Source organism: Macaca nemestrina, chromosome 11 (genome assembly GCF_043159975.1).
Source record: "Macaca nemestrina isolate mMacNem1 chromosome 11, mMacNem.hap1, whole genome shotgun sequence".
Lineage (NCBI taxonomy): Eukaryota > Metazoa > Chordata > Mammalia > Primates > Cercopithecidae > Macaca > Macaca nemestrina.
The window spans coordinates 43,231,705-43,245,976 of NC_092135.1; the positions used below are offsets into that span (position 1 = coordinate 43,231,705).

General features: G+C 35.9%; 1 long non-coding RNA gene across 1 annotated transcript in view; it reads right to left on the minus strand.

The window, feature by feature from the left end:
- Window positions 1-12,603, minus strand: part of LOC105492625 (uncharacterized) — a 30,914-nt gene extending 18,311 nt beyond the window's left edge. The window contains exons 1-2 of the long non-coding RNA XR_011609537.1: window positions 12,545-12,603; window positions 11,277-11,383 (exon numbers count right to left, since the gene is read on the minus strand). This is a non-coding gene — a long non-coding RNA (uncharacterized lncRNA). The remainder of the gene's footprint in view (window positions 1-11,276; window positions 11,384-12,544) is intronic.
- Window positions 12,604-14,272: the final 1,669 nt, after the last annotated feature.

Genomic DNA, 14,272 nt, shown 5'->3' on the forward strand with positions numbered 1-14,272 from the left:
CTAGGCAGCTTATAACATGGCAATGTTCTTCATCAAAGTGAGCAAGCCAAGGAGAGTGACACAGAGAGACAAAGAGAAAGAGCGAGAGCAAAACAGAATTCTGTTTTCTATAATCTAATATCCAAAAAGATATCCCATCACTTTTGTCATATTCCATTCCTTAGAGGCAAGTTACTAGGTCCATGCCATACAGAAGAGGTAGGGATTACACAAAGGCCTGAAGACCAGCCATCATTAGACTCCATTTCAGGAATGGTATCCCACAGTACAGAAGCAGGAGCATATTTGTAAAAGAGGGGCACATAAAGCTGAGAGATTTCACACAGGATGGCCTCAAATTTCTCAAATATGTCTCTCTGAAGGTGAAGGGGAAAGTTTTGACTAGAAGGCTGAGGAATAACCTGAATGAAACAGATAATAATCTGTAATATCTGCTGAATGAAACAGAAAAACTTGACCAAGAGTAAGAACAAATAGAGTCTTGAAAGAGCTGAGAGACCAGCTATGGTCAAGGTCAATGAATATTTTTGGCATCCATTTATAAGTTGGGGGTTTCCTGAAGCAGGAATCATCATCCAGGTACAGAAAGAAGAAAATGCTGATTTTTGGAACTCATTTATGACTGGAATTTATTCAGTGGTCACTGTAGAATAGGTAGCCAGCATATTGAAAGACAGTGAGAAGCTATTCGCAGTTTGGCATCGTAAACTCTAGGCAGGAAAAGAGTGGAGAAGAGGAATGAAATGACAGAAACCAGAGACTTTAGGGCTGTATATAATAAAAAAGAGATTATTGGAGAAATTGGAATGAGAGAGAACATAGTGGGTGAAAGTTCATGGTCAAAGATAAAAATGCAGGATTTTCAGACATTTGTTATGGAGCAATTCTAGGTTAAAGCAAGACCCCTCTGCCACCACAGTTAAAATCTGCAGTAAAATGGTACTGAAAATCAGTGGTGGGTGGAGGCCCAGGAAATGTGATTGCATTGAAAGAACCAGATTGATGGAAATACAAAATGTCAGAGTAGAGAACATCTTAGGAAACTTGGGAAATACAGATTATTTTTGTAACTGAGAATCAATATGATAAAGTGGAAAGTATCAAACAGACTGATTGATGTGCTCTTAAGAAAGATGTTGATAAATGGAGTTGATATTTTTACTAACAACTGGGAGTTAGTTAGTGTAGGAATCACCATACATTTCTGGAGCCTATTCTGGTTTCATGTTTTACCAAACCTGATTTTGCTAACTCATGTAACCTAACACCCATTGTTATATAGGGTGTATATATAGGTAATGGGAATTGTACTTATTTCATAGAATGATGGTGATCAAATGAGGTCATGCCTGTAAATCACGTAGAAGATGGCAAACAATCAACTCATGGTGAGATCATCCTTCTTATTTATTTACTGGCCATTTTGAGTTAGGGTAAAAAATCCCAAGCATGGAGTTGGAAATCTACTTGAATATAAAATGATATATTACAAAAAATAATGTAGTCTTGTGTGACGTTGCTACTTCTCTCTATTGGATGTAGAAATGAGCACTCCTTGTCTGAAGTCTCCTCCTAAGTGTTTATAGACTGTCAGTTTGCTCATTCAGGTCGAAGTGCCCTTAGACTTGAACCAGCTGTCTGTGGATCCAGTTAACAAGCTAAGGAAGACTGACTGGTGGAGGAAGACTGACTGGTGAAGAAAGAAAATCGCTCATGCTGACAATCTGAAGTAGTATACACCCTTACCCTTCAGTATCAAACCCATCTCAGACAAATGTACTGCCTTTGGTCAGCTTTGCTTTTTGAAAGATAAAGCACTGTATGAAGCCCTGATTCTTTTCAGTTTTTAATATCTTCCTCTGCACAAAGCTATGCAGATCTATGATCTATGATCTGCATATGGAGGATCAATCCTTCAAATACAGGCTTATTTGGAGGAAGGTGGAAAGTAATAAGACAAAACTACTAGAATTATTTTTATCATTTTTTAATTTACACTCATCTTGCTCATTAAAAAAAAGTTATTGAAAAGAGCTAACATCAATATACAAAGTTAAGTTATCTATGGTGACACACCCAAAGGAAAAAAATAATAGATCACATGGAATGGTCCACAATTGAATTAATGCATCTGTCATCAGCATTACTTTAGAGTTGTTGATAAACTTGAAACTTTTTTTTTCATTTGGGAAAACAGGGTCATACACAAAGAAGATCCATTTATTAACAACATGTACAGATATGCTTTCCAAATATATTCATCTTAGCTCATTTATGTGAAAAATTAATATATGAAATATTAATTAAGATAAAGACTTAGCTGGTGTAAAAAAGAAACTCAAAATTACAATGACTTTATAGACAAAATTTTCCCCTCTTACATGATAGCATCTGCATGAAAAGTTCCATTTGGTAGCATAGCTCTGATCCACACTGCCTTTCAAAGTCCAGGGTTTCTTACATCTTCCTGTTCACCCACCTCTAGTTATTTTCCTCATCTGCCTAACTCAAGCTGGGTGAGTTTGTTAGTGTTTATGGGAAAGGCAAAGAGAGTGTGTGGAGGATACATTGTTACTCTTTCTAGGCCCACACCTGGAAGTGGCACACATTACTTCTCACATTCTCTTCATCTCATGGATACATAGAGCTGTAAGGGTGTCTGGAAATGTAATCTCTATCTGGGGAGGTTGGGGCTATGTTTCTATTACTGTGAAGAAGGAAAAGGGACTTTAGTAAACAAGTAGCAATCTGAGTCAAAAGGAGTAAATTAAACAAAATCAATATTATCCAGATAGCAATTCAAAATAAATGCAATTGTTTCTTTAAAAAATATACAAATAAAGGGCTATTTCTTAGACTTTTCTATGCTGCATAATGAAAAGCATAGTTATCAAAAATGTAAAACCAAGAAATATTTTATTTTTCTTTTTGGAAGAAATTTCTGATTTTATTTGGTTCAAACTGTTCTGTAGCATTTCCTAAGGAGCTATATTAAAGTTAGAAGAAAACTGAGCAAGCTCATTAGGAGAACATACAGAAGATTATTGCAATTATTTTGAGTCATCAGTTTTATCTATGCTTAACATGCAAGTAATGCCAGCTCAAGTAATACCAAAGATAACTGGACAAGTAAGAGTTGTTGCCAAAGTCTTCTCTATATTTTTAAACAAGGTATTAGTTGTAAAAATAATCTTTATAAAATGAATGAATGACTTGCTTGCACTTTTACAATGTGTAAAAATTAAACTTTTCATTTTAAGAGGGATATAAGATTCATAGGAGGGAGATGCATAGCTATGAAAGGATCCTTTTCTCTCAATGTTTCACACAAATAGTATGATCGATGTTTTCATACTAAAGTTGAGGGTGTCAAACTGAATAGAGAAGGAGTTAGTGATATGTGAATACAGAGATCTACAAGTATATCTCCAGTGTAACTCACTTCACCAGCTTGAGGAATAATTAAAGACTCGTTTCTTTTCAATATTTAAATAAATTTTCCAAGTAACTGGAAGGGCACCCATTACATTTCCTCTCTTAAATAGTTCGTGAACACCTAGAGCTTATTTAGTCTAGAGAAGTCTAGAGAAACCTATCTTGCTTTCATATGTGAAGGAGAAAGACAACTGGAGAAACTGATCTGCCACCGATGGGCCCAGTTTTCTGCTTTCTGTTGTATCTATTTTGATCATAACATACATATCCCTATTGAAAACCGGTCCAAGACAATTTGAAGTGCTCTTGTTCACCGCTGTAGTGATGCTTTACCAGACGTAGGGAGGTTGATTCCTCCACCTCGTGATTTCTGCACTTTGGATTAATCATGAAATATCCAGATTTGGGGAATTCCAAGCTTATAGAAGTTTACAGATGTTAGCTGACTTCTCTTGCCCTTTTATCGTTTCCATAGTTGATTTCTGGCTTCAGCTGTATGCTAGATGATACCAGCTGAATCTACTGGTGGATTCTGATTGGCCTATAAAGTGTTAATGTGTAGAGTGGACACTGTTTAAAAAATCAAAAGAGTTGGTTGGGCGCGGTGGCTCATGCCTGTAATCCCAGCACTTTGGGAGGCCAAGGCGGGCGGATCAACAGAGGTCGGGAGTTCGAGACCAGCCTGACCAACATAGAGAAACCCCATCTCTACTAAAAATACAAAATTAGCCGAGCATGGTGGCGGGCACCTATAATCCCAGACACTCAGGAGACTGAGGCAGGAAAATCGCTTGAACCCGGGAGGTGGAGGTTGCGGTGAGCTGAGATTGTAACATTGCACTCCAGCCTGGGCAACCAGAGCTAAACTCCATCTTAAAAAAAAAAAAAAAAAAAAAAAAAAAAAAAACTCAAAAGAGTTCACATAAAAATCCAAGTTTCTAGTTTATCTTTAAAAGGGAGATCAGACAACCTTTGATCTACATTCCTGCAAGGGGATAGGGAAGCAACTGCTTTCTCGCCTGGGTTTTGCCACACTCACTCCCTTCACTTGTTTTTGTTACCCAGGCACTTGTGATTGCAGCTCTCTGGCGCCTGGTGTTGAATGTGGGTCTTTAAGTCGTGCTGTCCTTTCCCTCATGTCAGTAATTCTCAAAGTGTGACTGGGGAGTTTGGAGATCCTAAGATTCTTTCAGAGATATCTATGAGATCAAATGTATTTTCATAATAATAATAATATATATTACTCAACTTTGTCATTTTCATTCTGTCACAAAAAAGCACAGTTTGAATTTTGTACTGTGCATCTGACAGATCTGCATAATTCAGTGGACCAATATTTTTCAAATGATCAATGCATGATTTTGTAAAATCATGCATGGTTAAAAGATTTATTCAAAATGTGTGATAGACTAATTGGTATTGATGAAAGTGAGTATAACAAATACATCAATGTTGTTTTAGGTTCCATATTGGAATCTAACTCATCTTAAAGAAACTAACACTTGTCAAGTTTTGGTATATTAAATAATATAAAAACCATGTTGAAGAAAGTTTAAACTATCCCTCCATTTTTCAACTACCTATCTGTGCGACATTGAGTTTTCTTTACATACTTCATCCAAAATAACACATCTTAAAGATTGAATGCAGAAACAGATATAAGAATCCAGTCTTTTTTTACTGTTAGATGTTAATTTGTAAAATGTAAAGAATTTTTTTACTTTAAACAATATAGTCTTAATAAAATATGCAATTTATGTAAATAAGGATAAGTATTATTTTAAGTTATTTAGTACATATTTTTAAAATATCTCTATTTTATTATTAATATGATAAATGTTGAAAGATATAATTCATATAATCAACAGCTCCTGAGGGGGCATTGATAATTTTAAGAGTGTAAATGGGTCCTGAGGCCACGTATTCGAGAACCAGTGCCAGAACTCATCCGGAATTCAGTCAGTGCCACTGCACTTAATCAGGAGGATGGAGCCAGAGCCCCACGGAACACTTTCTGTCAGGAATCCTGGACTTATACAAATATGTCCACTTTTGATGGACTAGCTCTGTGAGTGTTATTAGGATCCAGTCACAAACAGCTCTTTTATGACACATCTTTCCCACGTGGGGGGTGCCTGTTTAATGTGCTTTTATTTGCATAAGCAAGATGTCACAAGTAAGACAGTGATCTTTGAAGACAAAAATATCGTGTCCTAAATAGAAAATACTTAAATGGTAGCTTCTTTCCATGAAGTTCCACCTGACCGAGCTCCCTGCTGCTCATCAAATTTGCAAATGGCAACATAAGCTACTAAGAAAAACTGAACCAAAATCAAAATGACTGACTTCAGGTCAGCAAAGAAAATATCGCTTACAGCTGGCAATGTTAATTCCTATGTGGGCAAATACTAATTTCTCAAATATATATTGATGAATTGTCAACTATTAACTCAAGGCAACCATTTGTACTATGCAAATTATAGATATGTTCACGTTTCCATTTATGCAAATGTATCTAAAATTCCATATATGAATATCTCTCATAATTTACAGAACTACTTAGTTAGGAAGGCAAAGTTTTTTGTGTATTTGGTTATATGATTTTTATTATTTGACAGTATAAATTATATATATTTAATTTATGTGTTTATATATAATATTTTATGAAAATGACTTTAAATATCATAAACTTTCTTATTGCTGTGACTTAAGATATGGCATTAAAAAATACTTGCCAAACAAAAAGCTTTATATTTTATTGATACATCACAACTACATACCCAGAGTTCTAATTGAAGGGGAAGCTTAAAACTGGGCAAAGAAAATGGAATCTACTGTTAATAGTTATAACTTTGCCCTGAGCACTAGCTAATTTTTGTGTCATATGTATGATTTAAGGTTAGACTGCAAGTTTAGCTGCTTGTGAAGATCCCTGTGTTCAGAATCTCTTTCTAGTTTGTTTATTACTTTACATATCTGTTCATTTAGATAATTATCTGACACCTGCTCATGGCAGATTGTTTTGACAGATTTTATTGGCTGAGATCAGTTTGTCACCTGCCATCTGTCCAGTAAAGGTGAGTTCAACAAGCTGGTAATTTTTGGAGCATTATAAAATATCATTTCTTATTAGTTATATTTCATAATCTTTTCCTATTCTTAGAAGGTATTGAACAGAAAAAAATGTTATTGACACATATTATGAGATACAGTATCTTTAGTCTTTATAAGATATATTTCTTTATCAGAAATGATGACTTCAACATTATTTGTATTTAATCAGGAATATTTGATATTGAAAGAGAATGTTGTTTTAAATTAAGTATTTAATTTGGTTTGGCATCTTGAACAGTTTTAAATAGCATTATTCCCTTTTCTCTTTTGTTGTATTTTTGACACTTTAGCAATCTATAAATACCTCAAATTAAAGTGAATATTTTAAAGCACATATACAACATTGTTTATATAATAATGGAATTAGAGCATCTCTATTAGTATAGACCTTTTGAATCCATACAAAGCAAACAACATTCAATGAGAGGAAGAATAAGTAACTCAGTGTCTGACTGCCTAATAAAGAAAACAGTTTTTAAGCAGCAGTGATAATTATTTTAAGTTATTTTTGAAATGAGAATTTAAAGAAACTTTGAAAGCCAATTATAAAACTCATATAAAATTTAAAAAAATATATAGGCTCTGCTTCTTAGAGTGGGCCAATATTCCTGTTTTTTTTTTGAATCAAAGGAGTAATTAATTCTAGTGGAAGAAATAATATTAAATTTACTTTCATTTTTTTTCTACTTTTGTAATTATTTACCTACCATTACCTGAACACTTACCATATGTCAGGTGCTGAGGATGTGGTATTCAGCAAGATAGAGCTAGTCTTAGCCCTTCTCAGACCGGGTAAGGTCTAGCTTTTATAGTTGTCCTAACGTAGCCCGGCTATGTATGTCCTCTCACCGACGCCTCTAAAGATTACTATTTGAATATGCACCTCTTTTTGTAACCATATGAATTGACCAACAGCAATTGTGAAACCCATGTAGAAAGCAAAATTAGAACATCTTGAGACACTTAAAAATGTATCCAGTGGCTTGCGAAGTGACCTGTACTTTGGATGTATATTTATTAGAGGGGAGGCCAGGGTTTTTGCTACCCTTGTAACTTCTCCCTAGTTATCTGGCATGATAGGAATTTTTCACAGACTGCTCTGAGAAATGAGTCCAACACTGGTTTAGAGTATGCTATTGGACTTTGGGGAGTTCAAACAAACAAACAAAAAAAGAAACAGGGCAAGGCAAGTCCTTACGGACCTTCTGGGATAATAGGAAGACAGCACCAACATAAATATATGGATATAAACACAAGTGACTCCAAGAAATAAATATACACAATCAACCACTGGACCAAAGGCACTCTCAAGGGCCTCTTTGTGCTATATGATCTCACGATTTGTTGAAGCATAGCTTTCTAGAGGAATATACAAAAATCTTAGAGTTCCAAGAGGTATTAAGTTCGAATAACTGGGAATCCTCAGAGCCTCTGTGGAAAGACTTCATCAAAGAATTAAGCCTTAGGTCATACGTATCAGACACACAGAATCACACTCATCAGAAGCACAGCCAAATTGCCACCATGTCGACATGCTGCCAAAGTATTTAGCAGAAGAATGAAAAATACAACCAACTGGGCCATTGTCTACATGGCATGGAAGAATTGCTCAACTAATTTTTTTGATTGATGTGACCAGTTGTTTTGGCACCATGTCAAGACTGCATCATACACAAGTGCCCTGCATGAGTCATTACAGATTCCAAAGATGCTCAGATTCCAATCTGGCTACATTCTGAAAACTAGGATTAGAGATATTTTTCCAATAAATCTGTTGACTTATTTCTGATCTAGACAATAACAAGAATTTTGTTTCTTTATTTTAAGGATGATTTATCTTTAAAATGTTAGGCAACCTCATTGCTTATTTTACGACTATATATGGAAGAAAAATTGCAGAAAATGTTGTGCTGTACAGTAAAAAGTAATTTTATCAGGATAAACTGTTATTTTTTCTAATAAACAACATGATGTAAAATAAGTTGAATGACAGAAATTCTCCTTGAAAAGTAACACTTGGGGACCATGAGGGAACTGAGTGTGGGAATAGCTATGCCACATGAAACAGAGATCATGAATACAAGTACATACCACAAGTAACTTCCATTCACTTTAAATAGCACACATTTGAAGTAAACTCAGAAAACAAAGGTAGTTTTAATCTTCATGTCTAAAGAGTTCAAATAGAAAGAAATAAGTAGATAAAAACATGAGAATCATGCCTGTTAGGAAAGCCAGACAAGTTAGAATAAGAGAAATCAAGTACAGGAACAGAAGATGATTTGGAGAGGAAGGCAGCCTCAGTTGGTCACGTCTATCTTGGCCTTAGGTGAGGGTAGAGGTGTTAACCACACCAAACTGATTTAGTAAGAAAGGAGTATATTTGGTGTGTACTAAACATAGTCTTCAATTGGAAGGGAGCACGTTTTTCTGATCTCCAATAATTGCCCCATGAAAAAGATATTGGTGATAAAGAAAACATACTAATCGGCGGTATACATGCTAAAAGTTTTAACATAGACTATCTCTGGGAATGAGATTTGGGAATCTTACTTAATGTCAGATTTGCCCACTGAGGAACCTAGGTTGATCATTCAGTGCGCTTGCGTCATTGTTTACCTGCGGAAACTGAGACTCAGGGAAAGCAAGAGTCTTATCCATGTTCACATGATGGCAGACAGAGGAAAAGGCATAAGACTCTGGGGACCTGGCCAAGTGCTCTTTCTGTTAGTTACATGCAAACATGCTAACAGGCAAAGTGAACTTTCAGCTGTTGATCTTTGGCATTAGAGTAACAGACAGTTTTAGGTTCAGTATTCTGTATGTAAGTCATCACTTTCTTTTGTCATATTTTGCTGTTAATTTTGAGCACTCTTGGAATTTCTGGGTTTCTTGTATAGATTAACTTGGAAGTTGATATCAGGATTTGAAAATAGGTGTAAAGAATATCTTTTAAAATGAAGTATAGTATCTCTTTATGTAGACGGACACTGGGTTACCAGCACTAACAACAGATTCTTAGTGGTGAATTACCTAGTACTCCCTTCTTTCAATTAATTCCTAAAAGGCTTTCTGTTGTCCACTGTTTCTTCCTCATTCAGATTGCTGTTCTTCCAATGCCTTCCCTTCTTTTCCATATATGAGTTCAAACAGCAGGCTGGCTAAATTCTAATGATGGTACAGCCACCAATCTACAGAAAGAGGATATATGACCAAGAAGTTCTCTTCATTAACTTCTGAAAACATCAAAGGCATAGTTTAATACTTTGTTTTTCCGGTTTGAAGGCAAACAACTGATAAAGATAGAGATGTTCCTTCCCATAAGTAATTATTTTGTAAGTGGAGATAACGCCGAACTATCCTAACGCCTATGGATGGGTGAAAATTCTGCCAGGTTCAATGATATAAGACAATCTGAAGTGATCAAGAAAGGTTGTTCCACAGTACTGGAAATAGCTGGATTTTGCACTAATTGTCAGCCCTCTGAGCCCAAGCCAAGCCATCAAATCCCCTGTGACTTGCACGTATAGGCCCAGATGGCCTGAAGTAACTGAAGAATCGCAAAAGAAGTGAAAATACCCTGCCCCGCCTTAACCGATTACATTCCACCACAAAAGAAGTGAAAATGGCCGGTCCTTGCCATAAGTGATACATTACCTTGTGGAAGTCCTTTTCCTGGCTCATCCTGGCTCAAAAACTCCCTCGCTGAGCACCTTGCGACCCCCCACTCCTGCCCGCCAGAGAACAAATCCTCTTTGACTGTAATTTTCCTTTATCTACCCAAATCCTATAAAATGGCCCCACTCTTAACTCCCTTGGCTGACTCTCTTTTCGGACTCAGCCCGCCTGCACCCAAGTGATTAAAAAGCTTTATTGCTCACACAAAGCCTGTTTGGTGGTCTCTTCACACAGATGCACATGACACTAATGTCAGATATTTTCTGTTTTTTTTTCCTTGAGAATAAAAGTATAAATGACCTAAAACACTTTAATATTAATTATTTAGAACATATCTAGTATAATAACCAGAGTTGGGTTTTTATACTGCATGATCCATGGAGAGTTTCATCTTTTTTTCTGCCTGGGACTCCTCTTTTCTCACTTTTAGTTACTGCTCTGCCAATTGTTACTTCTTTGGGTGCAATATAAAGACCTGATTTTCAATGTTTCCACTAAATCCTTGATTTGGGGAATTGAAGTATTTTAAATTGTTTTGGTTTCTTTGCTTTTTGCTTTTAATATTTCCTTACAAAGTGACACATTCTCTACATTGGAAATGCAGCTATGTATTTTAAAATAATATGTTACATAAACATCTTGAGACTAAAAACTAAAAATATACCTTATGGTAACTTTTGTTTAGTAGGAAACATAATTGGTAGGAAGAGGGAAGTCATGTACATGGTAAATATCAAGTAAATATCATGTAAATGATATTTAAGATTTTGTGTTAGTGTGTGTGTGTATATATATATATACCGGTATATATATATATATATACCGGTATATATATATATATATATATATATATATATATATATATATACTGGTAAAAAAAGAATTGATTTTGTTTTTATTTAAAGTTTTAAAAATCTGATTTCATTATATATTATGTTCCCATTATGACCATTACTTTTATTCCATTTATTCAGAAACATTCGGGATACCTCATGGGCACAGGGTGCTAAACTGGGTGCTATGAGGATATGCCATTGACATTAACTTACAGTTTATTCAAGACCGGATTAAGACAGGCAGGGTAACTGCTGCATGTAGAAGGCAGATTTTCATCATTCCGTAGGATAAAACTTGGCCTTTTGACCCACATTCTTTCCTAAGTAAAGAGAGTTGATTTATCTCAGTAGAGAATTAGAAATTGGAAAGAAGCTACAACATACCTTAATTGCAATCGTGTCTTTATTTATTTTGGAATTTAGACATTTTCACTGGAGAAAGCACCTACTGGGAGAAGGGTGGTGGGGGAAGAAATAACTTGTAAATGTGATACGGTGAATTTAATACAGAGATGAAGTAATAAGCCCACCAGCATTGTTCTCGACAATCAGCTGTAATTAGTAATATAGATGCCAGTTTCATGTTTATTTGACTGAATCCCCAAAATTATAAAAATAATATAAAACAAGAGGGAAAGTTATTAGTGAGGTTAAAGGAACTTAAATAAAAGATTATAGTGACAGGAAAAGACTGTACTTCTGATGGAGATGCTCATAAGAACTTCACAGAGGGAGTAGCCTATGACTTGAACTTGGAAGAGTCAATAAAATTTAGACATGAAGATTAGAGAATGATAAGAGTGAAAATACAGAAGTGAGGAAGTATGAAAAGTATGCAGGAAATATCAGAAAAACAAGCAAAGAAATTTGACAAGTGCACTGGGTTTGTACAGTTCTTTGAACAAACTTCAGCAGTTTTGGTCTCTCAGGAAATGGCAACTCCATCCTTCCAGTTGCTCAGGTCAAAAAAAAAGGAGTCATCCTTGACTTCTTTTTTTCTCATATAACCCACATCCAACCTGTCAGCAAATCTGTTCATTCTAACTTCAAAACAGACCCAGAATCCAATTTTTTCTGAATCTCTCTATTGGCCTACAATCCAAAGGCTTCTCTTTTCAATCAGAGAAAAAGCTAAAGGCCTTTTAATGATCTTTCAAACTCTGTACAATCTGGATCCTGTTTTAGCTTCATTTCATCTTTGGCAAATCTCCACCCCTCTTTGAATTCTGTCCACACGGTCCTCTTTCTTTATGTCAACTGGGATGTGGCCTCGGGAACTTTACATTGTGGCTCTCTCTACTTATAACACTCTTACTCCAGGTGTCTCCATGACTGCTGTCTTATCCTCTTTAGGCTTGTGCTCGAAGAACACCTTACCAGTGAGGTTGTCTCTGACAACCTTATTTAAATCAGCAGCTCTGGCCCCCATTTCAACTCCAGACTCCTCTATTCCTCTTTCTACTTAGCTTGATAGCACTTACCCCTAGCTGTTTCAAACAGATTAAATTAAGTTCTGCTGGGGCAGTTAGTGACCCTCAGATCCCAGCCTCTTACAACATTCTATATATCCAGATGGGTCAGTTGTGACTCAGCTGTATATAATTTTCTCCCTTGGTCCCAGGACAATAAATCCTCTATATGGAACATCACTGGTTGTTTTCACAAAGAAAAATAAAACATTGTTGAACCACAAGCTAGCTCTTAAAGCTTTTTCCTGGAAGTGACAAATACCTCTTCCACATACACTTAGTGTTCAAAACGAGAAATACAGTTTGACCTAATGTCAATCAAGTGGTAAAATAGAATTCTTATGCACATAGTGAGGGGTATTGAAATATTTGGCAACCTGTAATAAAATCCACCACTTTATATGCCATAAAATAGTTATTATTTACTTGGATGTTATGTGTCTTGTTTATATCTTGGGTAAGTTTCCTGGAAACACACTCTGAGATAGAGGTTGTGTGAAGAAAGAGAGTGTTCTTTGAAAATTCACATGTATGGAAGTGAGGAAGACAGGATTAGACAGAGGGATATACTGACTTTTAATGTGGTTGCAACTGAAGATTCAGTCTACCCCATAGGAAGCTCTGGATCTTGGCGGCCCTTCAGAGTTGTCCAAAGTTAAGATCAGTAAGTCAGGGCTTTGTATTTTCATATCTGATGGCCATTGTTTGCAAGTATCTTCCTAAAACAGGGTGGAAAGTTGCCCAAGGGAGTTCTCTGCTATAGAGGACACTGCCATTAAGGGTAGAAGGATGAACGGTCAGCCATCTAAAAGTCTCAGCAACTGGGGAGGGCAGAAGTAAGTTAAGTGTGTTTGCTTGGACCAGAATATCTTGGCAGAGCATCAGAGCACCAGTTGCCTCCACCAGAATGAGACACCCAAGAAGGTTGGGGCTTGCACTTATTTGGTTTATTGCTATAGCCACCATGCCTTGAAAAGCTCCTCACATGAGATATGTTCAATATTTGTTGAATGAATAAACGATTAAATGATTAGTTTGTGTGAAATTTCAGGTTAGAAAGGGAGAAACAAGAAAAGCAAAGAGGGTCTTCAATAACTACAGAGTTTAAACTTGCAAACAATTTAAATGCTTTGAAATATGTTTCAGGAATAGGGATGAAATGGAAGTGTGAACAGTGGATTGAATGTGAGGAGGGATGCTAGGAATGGCTATCAGAAAGCTAGTGTCATACTTTAGGTGGAGGAAATGTGATGCTTATGGCATGAGATTGAAGGTGGGCAAGGGTGGCCCATGAGAGCAGAAGAATATCTAACAAGAATACAAATTTGGCATTATGGGAGAGCAGAAAAAGAGAACAAAAAAAAAATCAAAGATGTCTTGGAAGGATATGGTCTAGGTAATGAAACAAACAAAGCAAACAAACAAAAAATAAGGAAAAAAGTCCTTTGAGAGGGGAAATGAAGAACATACTCTAGTTAACTCTTGGGAAAAAGAGACTTGGCAACAGACTTGAGGACACATTACAAGACTTGGGGACAGAAACACATACAATATTGGCAACAGAAATAATGTCCTTTGGTTTATGTAGCAGGTAATTTTATATTTTTCTGATTAATAGTATAAGAAATGAGTTGTTTTCATCATTTGATTTGTTTGTAGAAAACTGTCTTAATTATACCAGTCTTTGGTATCAGATACATACTGCAGAATTTGGTTGTGATACGGACAGGAGGCAGTGAA